Source organism: Rosa chinensis, chromosome 6, assembly GCF_002994745.2.
Source record: "Rosa chinensis cultivar Old Blush chromosome 6, RchiOBHm-V2, whole genome shotgun sequence".
Lineage (NCBI taxonomy): Eukaryota > Viridiplantae > Streptophyta > Magnoliopsida > Rosales > Rosaceae > Rosa > Rosa chinensis.
In genome coordinates, this window is record NC_037093.1 from 19,324,227 (window position 1) to 19,334,252 (window position 10,026).

Below are 10,026 nucleotides of genomic sequence, written 5' to 3' on the forward strand. Positions count from 1 at the left end.
AAAGGCAAAGGGAATTGCCTTTTGTTTGGCTCTAAAACCAGCTTGGTGTGCAAACCGTCTCTTTTGATTGCGTAGGCGTGCCAGCACTATGGGGTGCAATCGTCGGGGCGTCCTTTGACCTGACTTCTGGATCAAACGCTGTGGACAAGAAGAGCACCAATCTCGTCACCAGATTCTTTTCTATGCCTTTCAGAAAAGGACTTCTGCCTTACGGATAAGGACTTGTGGTGTGATCTCTTGCGTCACCGAATCGATACTTAGTGTTGTAGACTAAGCACAGCAATCACCTGGAAGTAGGAGAAAGCACGGGTTTTGCTAAAGCGTGACTTTAGCTTCGCTGGGTTGCGAGGGCGTTACCATTGCATCGCTGGTTTTCAACTAGGTTGAAGGTAGATTTGCTCCGGAGAGACTTTGATAATCGTTGAGATTGATTGGAGAGTTGTGTCTTTTTGTGTCCTTGAAACTTGGTATTTATACCTTAGGGTTTCGACTGTTCCTTGACATAGAAGGATTATTGATTTAAGATTCCTATTTAGTCTCCGCTACCTGACTCCTACAAGGGCTCGTTTTCCTTATGGATCTCGAAATGGATGAAGCTGTTAAACCTGGTATTTATACCTTAGGGTTTCGACTGTTCCTTGACATAGAAGGATTATTGATTGAAGATTCTTATTTAGTCTCCGCTACCTGACTCCTACAAGGGCTCGTTTTCCTTATGGATCTCTGAATGGACGAAGCTGTAACCCAAACTCAAGTAGACTTAATTTTGGGCAGCAGGTATCGCCCCGCCACACTAAATCCCCTCAAGGGATCTTGCCAAAAATACTTTTGGGCTCAAACACCTTTTATTTTTTATTGTTTCTTCCACGTTCATTCTCCTCTCTCTCTTTCTTCTGATTTGTCTTTCTGTTTCTTTCTATAACCATGGAGACTATACTTTCTTTTTCTTAAGTTCTGGAAACCTGATCCTTCTCTCATTGAAATTCCCAGTCCTTTGCTTGAAACAAACAATGAATTTGAGGTAGAAGAGGAGGAAGAAGAAGACTCGTTCTTCAATTTGGAGGTTTAGTACATAATCAAACACCAAAACCCACCAAGAAAGTTCCAAGCTTTACTAAAAAAGGATGCCAAAACAGAACCAACCCTTTATGTTTCTCCTCCTCCTGATTTAATTTCCAAAATGAAAATCCTGCCAATTGAACTCATTTGCAAGCCTCAGTTCCTATTGGTGTACTCAAATCAACTCTAAAGTTTGGAGTTTCGATTTTTCAAAAACCCAAATCAACCCATACCAAATTACAGACCTTCATATTCAATTGTCATTTAAATTTGGGGATAAAGAGAGAAAGTTCAGTCATCCAAAAAATGATCGAAATCAGATAAAAAGTAATTTATTGGTCTAACATTGCATAAACGTATTGGTCTAAAGTGTGAGATTGTTTCAGAATTATCTACTTTAGGGATCAAAACAATATTAATCAGTATAATTGATAAGATGAAGGGAAGACTTGCCAGTAAAGAATTCTTGAACAAAAGGAATAATAATATGTTTAATTTTGTTCTAGTAAGTTTGATATAATAAAGCATGAATACTTTTTCTGCTTGAAGAAGGGTGGTGATTGATCTTGTAGAGAAAATTACCCAACTTGCAACCCTGCCGGAATGCATTTTGTTGTGGCTGCCTGCCACCTGTTGACAAATTCCTTGAGGGTCTTGTTGTCTGCCTGATGTATCTTGAACAGCCTAGTCGACGTATGGTACCCGTCAATTGTTTGAATGATCCTATCAAGTCGGCCGATAGCTCGTAGAACCAGCTTAATTCCTCCCTGGAGAGTGTTTCCTGGAGCATATTGTAGCAGACCTCATTGGTGTATCCTTTAGCGCTCGAATGCAAGTGGAATGCCTACAGATGCTGTCACGCCCAGAATTTTGAATAAAGAAATTCAAATCCGAAACTCGATAAATTAACAATCCAAAAAGAACACTCAGAAAATTTTTCATTTAAACTAAGTAACAAAACAAATCGAGCTCACAGTATCAATACTGACTCATTCTTTAGAGTCACATATTACATTATAGAGAGTTTACAAATTAAACTTTTCAACAATTCAATAAGTAAACACACCTACCACACTCACTACACAGTGGAAGACTAAAACCAAAGTACACTTCTACGTCCACGCTACGACAACAATAAGGCCTCAACTTCGAAGAAGGTACCTCGTTACCTTGACCTACACAATAACCCCTACACCATGGAATAGTGGATCGGGTTGAAACAACAAACTCGGTAAGCTTCTGCAAGCTCATGTGAGTAAACCCTAATAACCACAAAACACCTTTCCGACTCAAGGACAACAAATCAACATAATGATTATTTTTCAAAATCAAAAATCATTTTCTTTTTAAGGAAAATGCAAGTCACCACTGTGACAAATCAAATCATTTAAGATCTCAACAACAAACCAAGAAATCACTCTTTTCCTCTCGACATGAAGCATTTATCACCACAACAACGTGATAAAACATTTCTCAACTCAGTACAAGTCTCATCCACAATTGCACTCCCAAATTAAACTAAACAAAACCAGTATTCCCTGCATAAAAAATTAGTTCAAGAGATCACCAAAAGAACACAAACCAAAATCATAGTAATCCCAGCATATGATTTAGTTCAGGAGATTACATTATAATCAAACAATATAAATCATAGTAATCCCTATATATAGTTTAGTTCAGGAGATTACATTAAAACAATCGATTCAGAAAAACAGTAATCCCTGCATATAATTTAGTTCAGGAGATTATGAAATAAAACAAGCAATTCAATAATAGAAATGAACTATAAAACAATACACACTCAATCATTGATAACACCAATTACTCAACAACCAAAACCCACGTCATTTACACAAAATCATCACACAGATCACCATACTGGTTATCACATAATATTGTTTCCTCATCTCCAACAACCTCAAAACAATAACGAAATCATTTTCCAAATATTGATTTCTCAACTCAAAACAGTCACCAAAATCATATCTACTTCTTTCAACACTCAAAGAGACAAAACCGTCTTTTCTTTCAAAATTCATTTATTTTCCTCAACATCACATTGCACAACAATTGTAAACTGAACACACAATTCCACTAAGAGACACACACACACACGTAGTCATCCACTCACGAAACACACACACACACACACACACACGTAGTCATCCACTCATGGATGCCACTAATATATACCAACTATAGTTCACAAATACAAAACCCGTGAAAAATTATTTTTATAATAAAACTTCATTTTACTTGCCTATGAACCGTAGACGTACGATCAAGTTCATATAATTTAAAACAAAAATTTATTTCCAAAAACGATTTAACAATTAAACAAATAATTCTGAATAATAAAGTATTCATTTCATAAATGAACCTCGTGAGATTTACTCACCTCTAAATCTAGCTGCGTCTTCACACGCCCATGAGATAAAGCTTAAACCATCAAATTCCTCTCAACAAGCTCGTCACACCTAGTCACAACAAGTCACACTCAATACGACACAACGTAAACAAGCATTTAATGTTTGAAACACGCGAACTAAAAACCAAAGACTACGTCTAATTGACAAAACTTCCTACGAGACCTCCTAAGGTCTCCAGAACACTCCTAGGATCGATATATCAAAACTACAAGTCGATCCAAAGGTCGGATTATCACGGATCAAAAATCGAGAAAACCAAAATTACGTTAAACTTAGCATTTTTCCAATGATTACAATATGACCACATAATATATCCACATGCTCATATCGACGAGTAGGACACAACAAAGAAAACAGAAGCACAAAAACTGGCTGGACGCGCAGCCAACAGTGGGTCCACTCACCACCGACAATCCCCCTACCTATGCCAAAATCTTCACAACAGCATGTACAAAAATTTCACAACTATATTGAAGTCCAGAAATGAAAGGATTCGTCGAGATTTACCTTGAAAGCTCAAGAAATCAGAAAATTTTCAATTTTTCAATCTGCTTCAATTCTTCCTCCACTCTTTGAATCGGTTAAAACCACTTGGAGAGCATGATCAGCGTCTTCTGGGCTTCAAGAAATGATCGGTGGCGCGTCCTGAGGTGGCCAGACAGCGAAGATATTGGCATTGACTGAAAACTGGGGTTTGGATCGGGGCTTCCTTGCTGCACCGTGTAGAGGCCGAGATGGGCTAAGATGCTACCACAGATCGACAAAGGAAGAAGAGGTGAAGCTATTGGGACCGGTGGCAGCCGAATTGGAGGCCGAACGGCGAAGATATGGACGAAAAACAAATTCAGGTCGGGTCGACGGTAGAGAGAGAAATCCGAATAGGGGTTTCCAATTTTGGAAACTAGGGTTTTTCGGATTTTTGTCCAAATTTTTTCTATTTATCCAAAAAATGAAACTTTTTCCGTTGGCCATAACTTCATCATATGAACTCCAATTTTCGCATTCCGCATGTCCACAAACTCGTATTGACGCACACTACGACTTTCGTGAAGAAAATTTTTGGAGAAACCTAACGAATAAAAAGTCAACATTTTCTCAAAAATAAAACGGTTCGAGTAATTATTCGTCCGAAACATTTCTGCTCTACCCTCGAACAACGAAATCATTCTAACAAGCACTTTATTAATTTCAGAAAATTTCAAGAAATTAATAACAAATTTTTTGGGGTATTACAGATGCTGGTAGGGATCACTGATCCCAGTGTAGTCACTTTTGAGCGATTTGACAGCAATGGAGCGTATCGTATTCTTGACATATGGAGTGAAAAGTCTTGGTCGATCCTCGAATATTCTGTTTAGGGGACGCCATGCAACCCTGCTCTTGCTAGCTTCAATTCTGGATTGTAGGGTAGCAATCGATTGGCTCATTTGAACTAAAAGTGCCATGTTGGGGTTGGGTCCCGATGGGGAGAGCTGTTCTCTAGGCTCGGTACAGGTGGTGGGGGCAGTCCTTTGAGGCTTTTCAGATTAAGATCAACAGGCATATGAATGACTCTCCTACCTCCGGTGTCAGCGAGAGGGGAGATGGCATATGTGCTCTGTATCGCAGCAAGTACCCCATTCGAAACTTCTAGCAAATTTGGTTGTGGTGTTACAGCAAGCACTTTCATGAGGGCCTCATTTTGTTGTTACCTTATGTCCAGTACGCGAACCAGCGATGCGTTCTCATTTTCCAATTCCTGCAACCTCTATTGTTCGAGGAGGTTTGTCTCCATGTCCACTTGACTCTGCTCATGGTCAATTCGACTTTGCTCTTAGAAGGAGGAGATGTCGGCCCGCATAAGTTCCATCTTAGTAGCTAGGTCGAGGCAGTGACCTCATGTCGCCAATGTCATACCCCCGTTAGGATCAAATGCCCCTGACCCCTAGGTATCAATGGAAGCGTTAGTCACCTCGCCTCCGAATGTTCCCAATGTAAAGAAAAGTGCACGGACCACATGTTGCACCACACTTAACTCCTTCTCACCTTGCTCTGCCATGGTATCGAGTCGTGGGTGCTACTCGTTCCCACATAGGGTACCAATGTTTCTGCTCGAACTTCCTAGAGGTAGCCTGACAAAATGCGATACAACGAAAGCTTGTAAGGTGGTGTCGTTATCTCGTTAAAGGAAATAAACAACGTCAAGGAGACCGACCACTCTGATGCCAAAGTCAGGGCTATGTATGTAATTTGACAACAATGAATGATTAGTAGTTATTAACCTTAATGGAAGTGGTTGGGTCAACTTATATACTCTTGGTTGGGGAAGAGGTTTTCCATTTCTTCGATGTGGGATGCATTCCCCTATCTGTAGGGCTAAGGCATAATTTAGGTAGCCATACTGGGCTCCGTATTGCTTTTTATAGCCTTCGGTGTTGTCCCTTGTGGACATCACCATCCATGGTATCAGTCCCTGGCTCTGGCATGCTACCTTGGTGGCCCTGTGTGGCTTGGTGATAATGTGAAGTCTATGTGGCAGGTTCATATGTGTGCTGTTATGTACAAATACCATCTAGACCAGGAGCTTTCAAAGAACCAATCTGATGGACAACTGTGTAAATCTCATCATTTGAAATTGGAGCTAACATAGATGAATTATCTTCATTAGTAATCACCTTGGGAATTTATTCTAGGAAGGAAGACATTTGAGCTACAGAAGGAGTATGACGTTTCTTAAAAGAAGACATGAAAGTATAAGCTATTTGTAAAGGATCAGTAACCCATAAACCAGTATCAACTTTAATTTTAGGGCTAAATACTGTTTAGTACCCTGTGGTTTGGGTTCAAAATCAATTCAGTCCCTGATATTTCAATTTCATCAAAAACACCCTCACACTATCATTTCTCATCCAATAGACCATTCCGTCATGATTCCGTCAAATGGAACCATTAAGTAGCTAATGTGGCATGCCAACTTGGCACTGGTGGGGCCCACATGGCAGACAAAATTCCAAAATAAAATTTCAGAATTTTTTTTTTTTTTGATGACAAAATTGTAGAAATTCAAACTCTCTCTCTCTCTCTCTCTCTCTCTCTTCTCAATTTCTTAGCAATCTCATCCTTAGATATGCCGAACCAACCAATCTCACCACTCTGGTTTCTCCGTCGGCCGCTTCCATACCGGAAAGGAAGCTCTTCGTAAGTCTCACGCTCCATACCCACCACTCTGGTCATCATTTCGTCTGTAGTGAAAGCCCCAAATGGATCGAAAACCGGCGACTCCGATTAGCAATCGGACTCGGAATCCTGATCAACTTCAATTTCTTTAGAAGAACAGGAATTCGATTCGGAGATGAGGCTATCGCAATGAGAATCTGAATCTTGAGTTTGGGTATTCTCTCGAGTCATCGGGACTTCATCGGTGTCGATCTGGATGTAGTCCATGAGGATTGATTCTGGGTTTTTGCAATTTTTAATTTCCCAGAATTGCAGAGATGAGGGCTGATCTTATTCCTAGCGCTCGATAATGCCTACAAGACCACCTTGCTTCACATGCTCAAAGATGAGGTCAGCCCCCCCATCCCCTTATTCCTATTCCATTTTTTCCTTTACTTCAATTTCAATACATAGATTAGATTCTTCTTTTATGTTTGAGACGAATTGGAAGTTAAGCTAGATTTACCAAATCTGTAATTTTTATGCTAAAAACTAAATAGCTTTACAAACTGTTAGGAGCTTGAAGCTGAAACAGATTCATACTCCAAAGCATAAAAGTAGAGAGTACCAGAAAACTAATAACTAGGCCAACTCTAAACTTATCTCTTCGGCTCCAGCAATTAATCAAAACAAACAGCTTAGTCCGCAGCTCAGAATACAAGAAAAATAATCCTAATCCACCTAGTTAAAGATTTGAGTTTATGCCCAAAATGTTCAGTGTTTAGGATGGATTATACTTACATGTGTGTATTAGGATGCTAATTTGTTTGGAAATAGATTGTTATTTGTGCGATATAATTTGAGCTTTATTGTTTTGGTTTCAGAGGCTGATGTAGCATCAACCTACGCAATATCCCACATCCGAGGAGTTGAGTATTGGCAAAATCAAGTTCAAGGCCTTTGATTTGGGAGGTCATCAGATTGCTCGCAGGGTCTGGAAGGATTACTACGCAAAGGTAGATGTTGTGGTGTACGCTGTGGATGCCTACGATGGTTTTAAGTGGCTCTCTCAATACATCACTGTGAATTGGTTGTTCAAAGTTCTGAGCAATGCCTTGTGTAGTTAGTTTATGGAATTGGTTGGTTTGTATGCTTACTATGAATATGTGTTTATTAGAATGAGGAATGGAATCGATGTGATTTCATTCTTGGTTGTTCGCTACTGACAACTGAAAACTATGTTGCGATTACGTTGGGTTTTGCAAGCTCGACATTTTGTCAATGTTTAGGCAGTTTGTTGAGTAAAATTGTTATTGAACCTGTGTTCAAAAAAAAAAATCAATGTCAATGCTTTGTAAAATTAAAAAAAATTCCCAGAATTTGTTATTTCAAATTTTCTGCAATTGTCATAAAAAAGAATTCTGAAATTTTACTCTAGAATTTTAGAATTTTGCCTGCCATGTGGGCCCCACCAGTGCCAAGTTGGCATGCCACATCAGCTACTTAATGACTCTATTTGACGGAATTATGACGGAGGGGTCTATTGGATGAGAAATGATAGTGTGAGGGTGTTTTTGATGAAATTGAAAGTTCAAGGACTGAATTGATTTTGGATCCAAACCACAGGGTACTAAACAGTATTTAGCCCTTAATTTTATTAATAGTCTTTCCCCACCCCACATCCAATAGTGGCTTGGGTTTGAAAAAAAGTTTTATTTTTATCCATAGAGCTAACCAATTATTTCGAGTTCTTTGTTTCCAAAAGAGTTCATCTTGTATAAAATGAATTTGAGTTTCTTGGATTAAAGCTTGAAGTCGACTAAAAAACAATTGGATTATTGGAGATTAAGTATCTTTCTTGTAGAATATCAATATCACTATGTAAGGAAGCTTTTTTAATAAATAAGTCTCTAAAAATTTAAGAATTCTAGATACGACCTAAATATCTAATACTATGACTGAAGGCATTCATATTTTGAATGACAGAACCAGTAGAAGATTTAGAGGCAGCTTTAGTAACTACTTTCATAAAGGTTTTCACAAAGTCTTTGTGTCTGAACCACATAGCCATCCTAAAAGAAGTAGAGGTTTTAATCCTATTATCATGAAGTGAAAGAAGAATCACACCCACGATTAGAATGATAAATAGGGAAATTGGTCAATGAAGCATTAGGATAAGTTGATAACCAAAAAGTATTAGTTGTTACTCTATCAGTGGCGTAACTGTGTAGTAGGCTCTTTCGGCTGTAGCTCAACCTAAATTTGGGCCGAAAAACCCTTAAGTATGGATATTTACCTCTAAGTCCAGAGTAGCCCACAGAAAAAGAGAAAAAATAAAAATGAAAAAAGAGATCAGCTCTTATCTGCTCGACTTCGCTCCTCACTCCTTAGCCGAGAGTAGCCATGAAGTCTCATGACTCTCATATGAAATTTCATGAACCTGATCCTCAATTCCTCACCCAGTTTTCAAATTTCAACCCAATCTGAGTATTTGATTCTGACTCAAATTCTCCAAGTCTCCATACTTCAATCTGAGCGCATGGATAAACTCTTTGAACAGGTATGAAATCTTCGAACAGGCACTTCGAATTTCATCTTGAAATTGATGGATTTTACTTGAGATTGACTGTGAGTTTTTTATTAAACAGCCTTAAATCCTACTCTTCGGGAGAGCGGAAGCCGGAACTCTGGAAGACGAGCGGTGACAGTATATGTATCGCCGTATCCCTGTATCGGTCTTTGTTTGAAATTGCTCCATTGCTTGTTGCTGCTTGTATTGCTCGTTTGTATCAGTGATTCGGTGTATTGGTCTTCAAGCTAGTGAAGTGCTACTCTTTAAGTCTTTATATGAAAGACAAAAAGAGAATTGGATAATTATGCTTGGTTAATGGTTAGTTGGATAATTATGCTTAGCTGGATAATGACGTTGACGTCATGCTTGGTTAGCTGGATAATTATTAAAATTGCTTCCTTTGAAAAAATGTAACCAGATAATAAGTTTTAGTTTTAATAGTAAAATTGGATAATTATTAATCTCTTATTTTTATTATAATATGGTGACTTTGAATATGCATGTGTGTGTGTGTTTTTATTGAAAAATGTGCATATATAACTCTATTATTAGTACATATATAATATTATAAGTATTGAGTATAATGATGGATTACCAATCCAAGCGGTACAAAAATATTTTGTCATGATTTACAAGTGATACACCATCAACTGATAGTGGAAATGATTGGGAGTGGGAGTGGGAGTAGAAGTGGGACTGAGAATTCTGTGAATGTATGTTGTACCTTTTTAACTCTTCTCCATCTACTCCACTCGAAGAGTGTTGTAATGAAAGAAAGAAATTTTGATGTTGCTTCTCTTGAACGTGATCCAGAAATACAATGTCTAATAT

At 38.5% G+C, this 10,026-nt stretch overlaps 2 long non-coding RNA genes across 2 annotated transcripts; one reads left to right on the plus strand and one right to left on the minus strand.

Moving 5' to 3' along the window:
• Positions 1 to 1,638: 1,638 nt before the first annotated feature.
• Positions 1,639 to 6,241, minus strand: LOC121049661. The gene is made up of 4 exons (XR_005800997.1): positions 3,996 to 6,241; positions 3,458 to 3,536; positions 2,130 to 2,248; positions 1,639 to 1,912 (listed from the first exon to the last, which is right to left on the minus strand). It is a non-coding gene; the product is annotated as an uncharacterized LOC121049661 (long non-coding RNA).
• Positions 6,242 to 8,955: 2,714 nt separating this feature from the next.
• On the plus strand, positions 8,956 to 9,556 carry LOC121050272. The gene is made up of 2 exons (XR_005802531.1): positions 8,956 to 9,183; positions 9,272 to 9,556. It is a non-coding gene; the product is annotated as an uncharacterized LOC121050272 (long non-coding RNA).
• The last annotated feature ends 470 nt before the right edge of the window (positions 9,557 to 10,026 follow it).